At 39.0% G+C, this 13,689-nt stretch overlaps 2 long non-coding RNA genes across 2 annotated transcripts in view; both read left to right on the top strand.

Annotated features, from left to right (window-relative positions):
- The window catches only part of LOC141381591 (uncharacterized), a 419,099-nt gene that overhangs the window by 272,195 nt on the left and 133,215 nt on the right, over window positions 1-13,689 (top strand). The gene's annotated exons all lie outside the window — the stretch shown is intronic.
- On the top strand, window positions 396-13,448 carry LOC108183364 (uncharacterized). Its single transcript, XR_002456972.3, has 7 exons — window positions 396-715; window positions 2,890-2,988; window positions 3,158-5,270; window positions 8,004-8,102; window positions 8,263-10,294; window positions 12,897-12,995; window positions 13,171-13,448. It is a non-coding gene; the product is annotated as an uncharacterized lncRNA (long non-coding RNA).

The raw sequence follows: 13,689 nt of genomic DNA, 5'->3' as shown, positions 1-13,689 counted from the left end.
ACCACTACACCATTATCAGACACACAAATGAGTGTTTGTTTCTTTCATTTAAGGAAATTCACTTTGTACACACTTTGAAAAAAATACATTATTAGGAAAAATACAACTTTAGTCAGTTATTATATAAGTATTATTTATTTATAATTATAATTTATTATTATTATTATTAATATTCATTTTCAGAACATATTTCATTTCAAACCTGACAGATTTCTCTGGTTCCAAAAATCATTACTGGTTCTTGCAAAGGCAAGAAAGCAATATTAGGAAATAAATATTGTCTTCTTCACACAGTTGTGTATTATTTCACAGAATAAAAATGATGATGACTCATCCTGCACTACACCAAATCTGTCCAATCAAATGCTTTCTAGAGCAAGACCCTCCCCCAACACAACATGTGACAGACCGGCAGCACAACAAACACATCTTCTGGACTCTCTTCTGGTAATATGAGCTCCTAAATACCTTTCCTGATGCTTTGAATCCGCCTGGATGTGGACAAAGGTGTCAGGTGAAAGCTGTGCAGCTGAAACACAACAGACACACGAGTGTCTTCGCTGCTGCAGATCCGCCCTCACTGTCATTCAGCTGCAGAGGAGAGCGAGAGAGCAATGAATGAACACAAACACTGCAACAACATCACTACAAACTTACTACATTACTCTCAGGACTTCACACACCAGCGCTTCTTCACGCCGAAAGAAAGTCACAGGTGAGTCGCGTTACTCTTCGTTTCTGCACGTTAGAGCACCTTGTGTTCGCTGTCGGGTTGTAATATGTGCTGTTGACTGACATTATGAGGCTGTTACTAAGCTGTCATCTGCTGGAGCTCAACTTTACGCCGGTAAAACAGCATGAATGTAATCAAATTCTGTCAATACGTCAATCTGACAGCGCAGCTCGCTGATGCCGCCTCGTGGAGCGGATGGAGAACTGCGCCTTTCGATTATTTCAGTTTTCTCATAAGGATATATGGGCCGCTTCTCAGCTCAATGTTTTATAAATAATATTATATAATATAGAGGTATGCACATTTTACTCAACGTGGTTTAGTTGCTCTAAACAACTGGGCATTTTAACTCTCTCCAAATCAAAAATCCTATGTAATAGACCTTCTAAAAATACTGGTGGGCTACTGTAAGTACTTTAATAGAGGCAAAGTTGGTTTTATATTCAGACATTTGTTCATTTAGAAGTCTCTATATTGTTTACCATGCTACTTTGAATATTCGATCCGAATTAGCATGCAAGTATGACTTGAAAACAACATTAACACTGTTTATTTGATTGTCATTGGCTCCTAATATGATTTCTTTATTTAGAGTTTGCAAAAAATACTTTCATGAAATTATAACATTAAGGGGAAAGTCTGAATGTGCGAATATAAAACCAACTTTACCTTTATAGTACTTAAAAGTTTTTTCTCAGTGGCTTTGGTGCATTTGTCACAACACTATTTACGTTTGCACACATTATTTACATTAAAAATATCAGAGTAATGATGATCTGAATGTTCGTGTGCATCTTTAAGTCGTGTTCAAAGAATGTTTATAAAAGTTGTTCAATTCGAGGCAGTAGTATCTGGATGCAGCCTTCATGATGCAAGCTGAGATTGCATCACTCGGCGATGCAATGTTATACACAATGCACTCAATGGAGTGAGTGACGTCACTGTGACGGGTGGGGTTAGGTGAGCACATTAAAAAGCATTGGATGCAGCTCAGATTGCACTGCACCAGGTCTGCATCCAGACCCCTCTCATTCAAGGGGCGGTGTGGATAGCACATTCACCTCACAGCAAGAAGGTCGCTGGTTCGAGCCTTGGCTGGGTCAGTTGGCATTTCTGTGTGGAGTTTGCACATGTTGGTTTCCTCCGGGTGCTCCAGTTTCCCCTACAAGTCCAAAGAGATGTGGTATAGGTGAATTGGGCATGCTAAGAATGACCGTAGTGTATGTGTGTTAATGAGTGTTTGTGGATGTTTCCCAGTGATGGGTTGCTGCTGGAAGGACATTCACTGTGTAAAGCATATGCTGGATAAGTTGGCGGTTCATTACACTGTGGTGACCCCTCATTAATAAAGGGACTAAGCCGAAAACAAAATGAATGTTCAATTTGAATCTGGTAGTATACTAAAATGTATACAGTGTGAGCTATTTGTCGTAGTTCTTGTATAAGATTGTGAATTTCTTCTTTTTTAAGTCTGTTTTTGACAGCAGTATGACATTTGTTGAAATAACACCAAAAGCTAATTTAATTTTATCTTTAATTCAAGTACGTTTAAAGACCTATGTTTGTTTATGAGTACTTTCTAGGCCTTGAATCTAAAAGTCAGAAATGCAAAGACTTCCGTGAAGCCCGGAAACTCTAAATGTAATTGTAAAATTTTACAAACATGCAGTTGGTGTAATTCACTAAAATCTCCACATGAGGGAGAAACTTTTAGCATTGCAGAATTGCAGTTCAGGAGGTCAAATGTTTTAAATTCAATACATTTGCGAAGGCGTTATTCAGAAACATCACCACTGGAGGGCGAATGTTTTAAATTGATTATTTCAAAATGGAAACAAACCAGTTCACAAAAATCGCCACAAGGGGGTGAATAACTTTAACTCGTTATTTTTGCAAAGGTGTAATTCAGAAACATTTCCACAGGAGGGCAAAATCTTTTAATTCATTTAATTAGATTTGCAGAGGTGTCATTTACTAAAATCACCACACGAGGGCGAACATTTTAAACTCATCAGATTTGCAAATGTGTCATTCAGAAATATCTCCACAGGAGGGCGCAATATTTGATACATATGTAATATTTGTCTATTTGTCTATTGTTAGATCAGATATTCAGCGTGTGTAATAATGTGTTGATTTGTGTGTCGACTCTACAGGATCAGTGAAGTGTTGTGGACTGTAAGCCTGTTGAGCAGAAGCAGAGACGAGTGGACAAACACTGACTGTACTGATGATGATCATCTGCTGCTGCACAGGTGATGTAGATCATGTGTGTGATTGTGTGTTGTCTTACCCTAATTACGTTGGTTACCATCAGTTACTTTGTGGAGGGTCACTCCTCTAGAAAGCAAATGATGGTAAACGAAACAGGTGAGGAAGGTCCAAAGATTTTCATTATATATACATTTTATTTTTTTCCAGCAGTAATGAAGTATAACCCCTGCTGGACATGGCTCCGGAAGCTCCAGGGGGAGACCGAACTGGTATCCCCACCTCTCCAGGCACAACTCACTCACTGTGCACTCATATTGCAAAGATCCGGCTGGGATCGATCCAGCAACCATTAAAGTCATGGGGCAGCGATCTTACCACAGAGCCACTGATCTCCTGTCTGGATGCCTGCTGGAATTGATGTCACTGCTGACCTGTTTCAATAAAACAATATATGTCAAAATTGAACTCTTGTCTTTATGAGTCTCTTCCTCAGAGAACTTGTGTTTATTCACTCATCCACTTAATTTCACCTTACTGTTCATAAGTTGAGTGTCTGTGTTGTATGAAAACACTGTAACGTCAGCATCGAGGTTGACAGAAGTGGGATTTAAACCCATGACTCCATCTCAGCAACACTGTGACTTTCTACTTTAAAGTCTAGTGATCATGAGCTCTTGGTGAATAAAATGAGCTCAGCTGAACATTAGTCATGGTGAGGTTTGAACCCGGGTCTCCTTGTTTAAGGCTCCACACTTTATGACTTGAGCCACTGAGTCTAGACAGTGAAGAAGGTATCTGAATGGGGCTTTATCACTAATTTCACCACGACCATGGTTTGGCAAATTTCTTTGTAATTTGGCCTACGGAAAACCTGTCACCAAATGTCAAACCCAGTGGCTCAGTGGATGAGTGTTCGCCTGCCATACAGACGTATGAAGGATCGCATCCCGCATCTCTCTTTATGAGTCTCTTCCTCAGAGAACTTGTGGTTTAATCACTCATCTTTGGGTTCACATACTGCTCTGTTTGAACTGTTCGGATGCTGTTGATGAACATAATGATGTCAAGATGGACATCAGCCAAAGTGAGGTTTGAACCCGGGTCTCTTTGATTAAAGATCAACACTTTATGAACTGAGCCACTGAGTCCAGACAGTTAACCTCGTGTCAGAATGAGGCTTTATCACTGTTTTCATCATGACCAAAGTATGACAAATATTTCTTTCTAATTTGGCTCACAAAACAACCATCACCAGATGTCAAGCCCCATGGCTCAGTGGATAAGCCTTAGACTGTCATACAGAAGACATGGGTTCAAACCCAACTATTGCTTACTTTACTGTCACTTGCTGGGATTCAGTCAGACAAAGTGGCCCAAGGAGCATGAAAGCCGTGATGGGCTAGTGGATGAACATGTGGTTGCGGTGGACAAGGTTACGGCAGAGGCCTGGGTATGAAACTCACCTCGATGTGTGGCTCACACCAACGAAAGCACAAATAGCAAGGAAATTAGGAGGCGGGGGAACACAAACATTACAATACTTTGTTTTTTTCTGATTATCTCAGCAGTAAAAAGCAGCAGCAGTGCTTGGATTTGAACCCAGGTGTGCTGTGACAGCTTCAGATGTCCTGCTGTGTGCTCTGACCACTACACCATCACCACACACATCAACCCACATTTCTTTCTCCAATGGCAGGATAACCACATTCTACACATTTTGAAAAAAAAAACTAAATAAACACAAATAATTAATATCAAATGTAAATTATTTTAAATAAATGTAAACTGCATCATATGCGAATATATTATTATATTTCACTATTCAAAATGTGAAAAACATGCTTATTCTTCAATCAGACACATGAACATGTTTCAAATTATCTTACAGCTGCTTGTGGGGCTTTAAATGTCACTAAACACAATTAAACACTGGAAAATATCATCATTTACTTCTAAAGTCTCCTCATACTGTACTGATGACTCTACACCAAATCTGGCCAATCACATGCTCTCCACAGAAAGTCCCTCCCCCAACAAACACGCGACAGAGCAGCAGCACAACAAACACACTTTCTGGACTCTCTACTGGAAATATGAGCTCATAAATACCTTTCCTGGAGCTGTGAATCCGCCTGGATGTGGAGGAGCGTGTGGAGGAGCGTCAGCTGTTGAGCGCAGCTCAAAGATCTGCAGCAGAAACACAACAGACACACGTGTGTATCTTCACTGCTGCAGAGGAGAGAGAGAGAGAGAGCAATGACTGAACACAAACACTACAACAACATCACTACAAACTAAACCAACGAAGCAAAGTCCCTTACAGGTGAGTCGAGTTACTCTCCATTTCTGCACTTGGTGTGGCTTTTCTTCGCTGTCGGGCTGTAATATCTGCTGTTGACTGACATTATGAGTCTGTCACTGAGCTGTCATCTGCTACTGGAGCTCAACTTGATGCCAGTAAAACGGTGTACCTGTGCTGATCTGGTGTCGCTGTTGTCAAAGGTGTTCAGGCTAAAAGAGCTGATGCCCTCTAGTGGTCGTACTTATAATTTAAAACTCAATGAACAGTTTAATACAATATAGGATTTTACAAAAGCAGAAAGTCATCTTTATATCTTTATAAGGCATTTAGTGAAGGAAATGTGTTCGTATTTTTGTTGGTAAAATTATCATTTGTGTCTGCATCAATTAAATATGTAAGCAATGAAAACATTCTGCATCCCCAATATAAGAGCTCGTCAAACAAGTTCTATGTGTCTTTATTGATGAGTGGCGCATTAATTACCTACAGGCTAAATGATCATCTGGAGTGAAGAACATCATGGTGAGAAAGTCACAAGCTTGGAGGTTCAATATTCATGTTTAGCATTTAATTGATCAATATTTGATGTCAAGTCTGTCATCATCAGCTTCTGGAAATTGTTTCACATTACATTCGTATTAGTTTGATATTTCCACATTGTTAATCAAGCATTTGTGCTGAAGTTCAATATAAAGTGAGCACAAATAATGACCCATGAATGATTAGATGATTGAGTATATGCTTTAATAATTATTTTGACATTGTTAGGAGGGAAATGAACAGTTGAGACCAAAACGACTGCTGTGTCAGATCAAGAGAAGATTCTGAGCCGCAGATTCAATGAAATTAAAATAATTTACTGGAGATAGTTTGTGGTTCTGTGGCAGGAGGGCTTCACACTGGCATTGAGTTCGCTGGCTGTTCTCCCTGCCTTACACTAAAACAGAAAATCTCTCCTGCATACAAAGAAAATTACTTAACAGAGAATTTAAACATAAAATAGAAAAACTCAGGAATCAGTTGTTTTCAATCCACCAGGAATCCAGTTCCCCTCGAGAGCTCTCCATGACCTCTGACCTGGCTGGGTAGATGGGCCATTCTTCAACTACGGGCACTTTTAGCCTTGTGAAGTTGAGTAAAAAAACTTGTTCAAAATTAACGTAACATAGCCTCATAAGTTTAAACACTTTGTCTAGTTTTAAGATCTGTAAGAGGACAAACTCAGATAAGAAGAGAAACATTTTCTCCATCATGAACTGAACAAATGTCAATTCCAGCACATCTCAATATACTGCTTATATTTCTAAATGACATAAATGATGGCAGTCAAACATTGTCTAACATCATTTTTGTATCTAGTTTAACCAAATCTTTCCACAATATCGATAATAATTATATATTTGTCAGTGAAATAAATTAGTTGTGTGCTGAATTGTACACCTGTCACACTCTAAAACTTAATATTAATTTGGTTAAGAGCTTATTAGAAAATAAATAAACTGAATTTGTATATTAAATAGAGCATGAACTCATACATTGTGAATACACTTTAATGTGTGATGAGAACTTTTTAAATGTTTTTAATAATGTGTGTGGTGATGGAAATGACATTTCAACAGTTTATTGTGAAAATAATGAAAAATAGCTTCACCGATTAACTTTGAATTGATACAAGCCTTTCATATATACAAAACACTCTTATTTACCCTCATTTTGTTTTGATTTTACATTTTTTTAAGTTGGTTTTATTGTTAGTTTGACAAAGAAAGAGGAATTTGAACAAAATTATATATATGTTTGGATATTTGATCAAAGGACATAAAAGTGCTCGTAGTTGAAGAATTACCCAGATCCTGAAAATAGAGATTTAACAGACACAGACGCTTCAGCTGAACACATCACTACATTAGGTCATGTTTAACTTCAGTCACTGATCAAAATCATGTCAAAGATTAAAAACTGATTCAAATAATCATAATAATAAAGTCAACAAGAACAGATTTTGATCTTTCCTGAAACAGATGAAGACAGAAAACGACTCGCTTCAACAGGAAGCAGAACTGTGCTCACGATGACCTCAGTTTAACTCAAGCCTCTCTGTCATTTGAAGATCTCCATAAAAACTGTGTGATATTTAGCATTTGATGATAAGTCTCTATTTAATAATAATTACTTTTTTAGTTTAGACCTCAAGACTTTCTGCTTCCTTTTACACATTAAAATGTTTCTTGTTGTCAGCATCAGTGGAGGAAAATACACAGAACTACAGCTGCGCCACAGGAAGGTGAAATCTCAGTGCTTTACATTTGCTGTGCTGAAGTTCAGGAAAAACATCAGCACAATCTTTCAAATCAACGGATCTGCAAAAGTGTAATTCAGAAATATCTCCACAGGAGGGCGACATGTTTAAATTCACACTATTAGATTTGCAGTGGTGTCATTCACCAAAATCACCACATGAGAGCAAACATTTAGAATTCATCAAGTTCGCAGTGGTGTAATTCAGAAATATCTCCACAGGAGGGAGAAACCTTTATTATTTTAGAGCGGCAGCAGTGCAGTCCACAAAAATCCCCACAAGAGGGCGAATATTTTAAATTCAGTAGATTCAAGATTTGCAAAAGTGTAGTTCAGAGAAATCTCCACAGGAGGGCGCAATATTTGATACATATGTAATATTTGTCTATTTGTCTATTGTTAGATCAGATATTCAGTGTGTGTAGTAATGTGTTGATTTGTGTGTCGACTCTACAGGATCAGTGAAGTGTTGTGGACTGTAAGCCTGTTGAACAGAAGCAGAGACGAGTGGACAGACACTGACTGTACTGATGATGATCATCTGCTGCTGCACAGGTGATGTACATCATGTGTGTGTCTGTTCCACATGTCGGTTACCATCATTTGCTTTGTGGAGGGTCACTCCTCTACAAAGTAAATGATGGTAACCGAAACGGGTGGGGAAGGGACGAAGGTCCAGAATTTTTATACAGTTCATTTTAAATTTTTTTGCCAGGCTGTAAAGTATAACCCCTGCTGGACACGGCTCCGGAAGCTCCAGGGGGAGACCGAACTGGTATCCCCCCTTCTTCAGGCGCGCCTCACACTCACTCACCATTCACTCATATCGCAGAGTTCTGGCTGGCCTTGAACCAGCAACCCCTGAAGCCGTGGGGCAGCGCTCTTACCACAGAGCCACAGATCTCCATGTCTGAACACTTGCTGGAACTGATGTTGGACTGCTGACCTGTGTGTGAGCTGATTCAATAAAACAATATATATGTCAGATCTGAACCCTTGTCTTTATGAGTCTCTTCCTCAGAGAACTTGTGTTTATTCACTCATCAACCATCATTAGTTTCACATCAGCGTCCATCATCTTGGTGAACATAATGAATTGTGTGGGACATTAGCCATGGTGAGGTTTGAACCCGGGTCTCCTAGATTAAAGCTCAACACTTTATTACCTGAGCCACTGAGTCTGGACAGTAAAGGAGGTGTCAGATTGGGGCTTTATCACTATTCCCATCATGACCAAGGTTTGACACATATTTCTTTGTAATTTGGGCCACGAAAAACCTGCTGCCAAATGTCAAACCCTGTGGCTCAAAGGATGAGCGTTCGCCTGCTATTTAGAAGTGTGAAGGATCGAATCTCATTTCTGCTAGATCGAGATACAAGTCAGATTTGAACTCTTGTCTTTATGAGTCTCTTCCTCAGAGAACTTGTGTTTATTCACCCATCATGGGTTTCGTTCCATCATCAGGGGCTCCTGGTCAGTATAATGAGATCAAGATGGACATTAGCCATAGTGAGGTTTGAACCCGGGTCTCCTTGATTAAAGATCAATAGTTTATGACTTGAGCCACTGAGTCTAGATGGTGAACAATGTGTCTGAATGAGGCTTTATCACTGTTTTCATCATGACCAGGGTTCACCCTATGTTTCTTTGTAATTTGGCTCACAAAACAACTACTGCCTGATGTCAAGCCCTGTGGTTCAGTGGATGAGCCTTTGCCTGCCATACAGGAGACATGGGTTCAAATCCCACTATTGCTTACTTTACTTTCGGTTGATGGGATTCAATCAGACAGTGTGGCCCAAACAGCAGCTGACAGACTGAAAGCCATGATGGGCTAGTGGAAGAACACATGGTTGCGGTGGACGAGGTAATGACAGAGGCCTGGGTACGAAACCCCCCTCGATGTCTGGCTCACACCAACGCAAGGTAATTAGAGCGGGAACACACACATAAAATTACTTTGTTGTTTTTCTGATTATCTCAGCAGTAAAAAGCAGCAGTAGTGCTTGGATTTGAACCCAAGTATGCTGTGATAGCTGCAGATGTCATGATGTGTGCTCTGACCACTACACCATCACCACACACAGAAACCCACATTTCTTTCTCCAATGGGAGGATAACCACATTCTGCACATTTTGAAAAAAAAAACTAAATAAACACAAATAATTCATATCAAATGTAAATTATTTTAAATAAATGTAAACTGCATCATATGCGAATATATTATTATATTTCACTATTCAAAATGTGGAAAACATGCTTATTCTTCAATCAGACACATGAACATGTTTCAAATTATCTTACAGCTGCTTGTGGGGCTTTAAATGTCACTAAACACAATTAAACACTGGAAAATATCATCATTTACTTCTAAAGTCTCCTCATACTGTACTGATGACTCTACACCAAATCTGGCCAATCACATGCTCTCCACAGAAAGTCCCTCCCCCAACAAACACGCGACAGAGCAGCAGCACAACAAACACACTTTCTGGACTCTCTACTGGAAATATGAGCTCATAAATACCTTTCCTGGAGCTGTGAATCCGCCTGGATGTGGAGGAGCGTGTGGAGGAGCGTCAGCTGTTGAGCGCAGCTCAAAGATCTGCAGCAGAAACACAACAGACACACGTGTGTATCTTCACTGCTGCAGAGGAGAGAGAGAGAGAGAGAGAGCAATGACTGAACACAAACACTACAACAACATCACTACAAACTAAACCAACCAAGCAAAGTCCCTTACAGGTGAGTCGCGTTACTCTCTATTTCTGCACTTGGTGTGGCTTTTCTTCGCTGTCGGGCTGTAATATCTGCTGTTGACTGAAATTATGAGTCTGTCACTGAGCTGTCATCTGCTGGAGCTCAACTTGACGCCAGTAAAACGGTGTACCTGTGCTGATCTGGTGTCGCTGTTGTCAAAGGTGTTCAGACTAAAAGAGCTGATGCCCTCTAGTGGTCATACCAATAATTTAAAATTTAATGAACAGTTTAATACAATATAGGATTAAAAATAAAGCAGAAAGTCATCTTTATATCTTTATAAGGCATTTAGTAAAGGAAATGTGTTCGTATTTTTGTTGGTAAAATTATCATTTGTGTCTGCGTCAATTAAATCTGTAAGCAGTGAAAACATTCTGCATCCCCAATATAAGAGCTCATCAAACAAGTTCTATGTGTCTTTATTGATGAGTGGCGCATTAATTACCTACAGGCTAAATGATCATCTGGAGTGAAGAACATCATGGTGAGAAAGTCACAAGCTTGGAGGTTCAATATTCATGTTTAGCATTTAATTGATCAATATTTGATGTCAAGTCTGTCATCATCAGCTTCTGGAAATTGTTTCATATTACATTCGCATTGGTTTGATATTTCCACATTGTTAATCAAGCATTTGTGCTGAAGTTCAATATAAAGTGAGCACAAATAATGACCCATGAATGATTAGATGATTGAGTATATGCTTTAATAATTATTTTGACATTGTTAGGAGGGAAATGAAGAGTTGAGACCAAAACGACTGCTGTGTCAGATCAAGAGAAGACTCTGAGCCGCAGATTCAATGAAATTAAGATAATTTACTGGAGATAGTTTGTGGTTCTGTGGCAGGAGGGCTTCACACTGGCATTGAGTTCGCTGGCCGATCTCCCTGCCTTACACTAAAACAGAAAATCTCTCCTGCATACAAAGAAAATTACTTTACAGAGAATTTACACATAAAATAGAAAAACTCAGGAATCAGTTGTTTTAATCCACCAGGAATCCAGTTCCCCTCGAGAGCTCTCCATGACCTCTGACCTGGCTTGGTAGATGGGCCATTCTTCAACTACGGGCACTTTTAGCCTTGTGAAGTTGAGTAAAAAAACTTGTTCAAAATTAACGTAACATAGCCTCATAAGTTTAAACACTTTGTCTAGTTTTAAGATCTGTAAGAGGACAAACTCAGATAAGAAGAGAAACATTTTCTCCATCGTGAACTGAACAAATGTCAATTCCAGCACATCTCAATATACTGCTTATATTTCTAAATGACATAAATGATGGCAGTCAAACATTGTCTAAGATCATTTTTGTATCTAGTTTAACCAAATATTTCCACAATATCAATAATAATTATACATTTGTCAGTGAAATAAATTAGTTGTGTGCTGGATTGTACACCTGTCACACTCTAAAACTTAATGTTAATTTGGTTAAGAGCTTATTAGAAAATAAATAAACTGAATTTGTATATTAAATAGAGCATGAACTCATACATTGTGAATACACTTTAATGTGTGATGAGAACTTTTTAAATGTTTTTAATAATGTGTGTGGTGATGGAAATGACATTTCAACAGTTTATTGTGAAAATAATGAAAAATAGCTTCACCGATTAACTTTGAATTGATACAAGCCTTTCATATATACAAAACACTCTTATTTACCTTCATTTTGTTTTGATTTTACATTTTTTTAAGTTGGTTTTATTGTTAGTTTGACAAAGAAAGAGGAATTTGAACAAAATTATATATATGTTTGGATATTTGATCAAAGGACATAAAAGTGCTCGTAGTTGAAGAATTACCCAGATCCTGAAAATAGAGATTTGACAGACACAGACGCTTCAGCTGAACACATCACTACATTAGGTCATGTTTAACTTCAGTCACTGATCAAAATCATGTCAAAGATTAAAAACTGATTCAAATAATCATAATAATAAAGTCAACAAGAACAGATTTTGATCTTTCCTGAAACAGATGAAGACAGAAAACGACTCGCTTCAACAGGAAGCAGAACTGTGCTCACGATGACCTCAGTTTACTCAAGCCTCTCTGTCATTTGAAGATCTCCATAAAAACTGTGTGATATTTAGCATTTGATGATAAGTCTGTATTTAATAATAATTACTTTTTTAGTTTAGACCTCAAGACTTTCTGCTTCCTTTTACACATTAAATGTTTCTGGTTGTCAGCATCAGTGGAGGAAAATACACAGAACTACAGCTGCGCCACAGGAAGGTGAAATCTCAGTGCTTTACATTTGCTGTGCTGAAGTTCAGGAAAAACATCAGCACAATCTTTCAAATCAACTGAACTGCAAAAGATGTAATTCAGAAATATCTCCACAGGAGGGAGAAACTTTCCTTATTTTAGAGCAGCAGCAGTGCAGTCCACAAAAATCCCCACAAGAGGGCGAATATTTTAAATTCAGTAGATTCAAGATTTGCAAAAGTGTAGTTCAGAGAAATCTCCACAGGAGGGCGCAATATTTGATACATATGTAATATTTGTCTATTTGTCTATTGTTAGATCAGATATTCAGCGTGTGTAATAATGTGTTTGTTTGTGTGTCGACTCTACAGGATCAGTGAAGTGTTGTGGACTGTAAGCCTGTTGAACAGAAGCAGAGACGAGTGGACAGACACTGACTGTACTGATGATGATCATCTGCTGCTGCACAGGTGATGTACATCATGTGTGTGATTGGTTGTGTGTTTGTCTGTTCCACATGTCGGTTACCATCATTTGCTTTGTGAAGGGTCACTCCTCTACAAAGTAAATGATGGTAACCGAAACGGGTGGGGAAGGGACGAAGGTCCAGAATTTTTATACAGTTCATTTTAAATTTTTTGCCAGGCTGTAAAGTATAACCCCTGCTGGACACGGCTCCGGAAGCTCCAGGGGGAGACCGAACTGGTATCCCCCCTTCTTCAGGCGCGCCTCACACTCACTCACCATTCACTCATATCGCAGAGTTCTGGCTGGCCTTGAACCAGCAACCCCTGAAGCCGTGGGGCAGCGCTCTTACCACAGAGCCACAGATCTCCATGTCTGAACACTTGCTGGAACTGATGTTGGACTGCTGACCTGTGTGTGAGCTGATTCAATAAAACAAGATATATGTCAGATCTGAACCCTTGTCTTTATGAGTCTCTTCCTCAGAGAACTTGTGTTTATTCACTCATCAACCATCATTAGTTTCACATCAGCGTCCATCATCTTGATGAACATAATGAACTCAGTGGGACATTAGCCATGGTGAGGATTGAACCCGGGTCTCTTAGATTAAAGATCAACACATTAAGACCTGAGCCACTGAGTCTGGACAGTGAAGGAGATGTCAGATTGGGGGTTTATCACTATCCTCATTATGAC

Source organism: Danio rerio, chromosome 4, assembly GCF_049306965.1.
Source record: "Danio rerio strain Tuebingen ecotype United States chromosome 4, GRCz12tu, whole genome shotgun sequence".
NCBI classification, from domain to species: Eukaryota; Metazoa; Chordata; class Actinopteri; order Cypriniformes; family Danionidae; genus Danio; species Danio rerio.
This window is presented reverse-complemented; position numbering and strand designations above follow the sequence as displayed.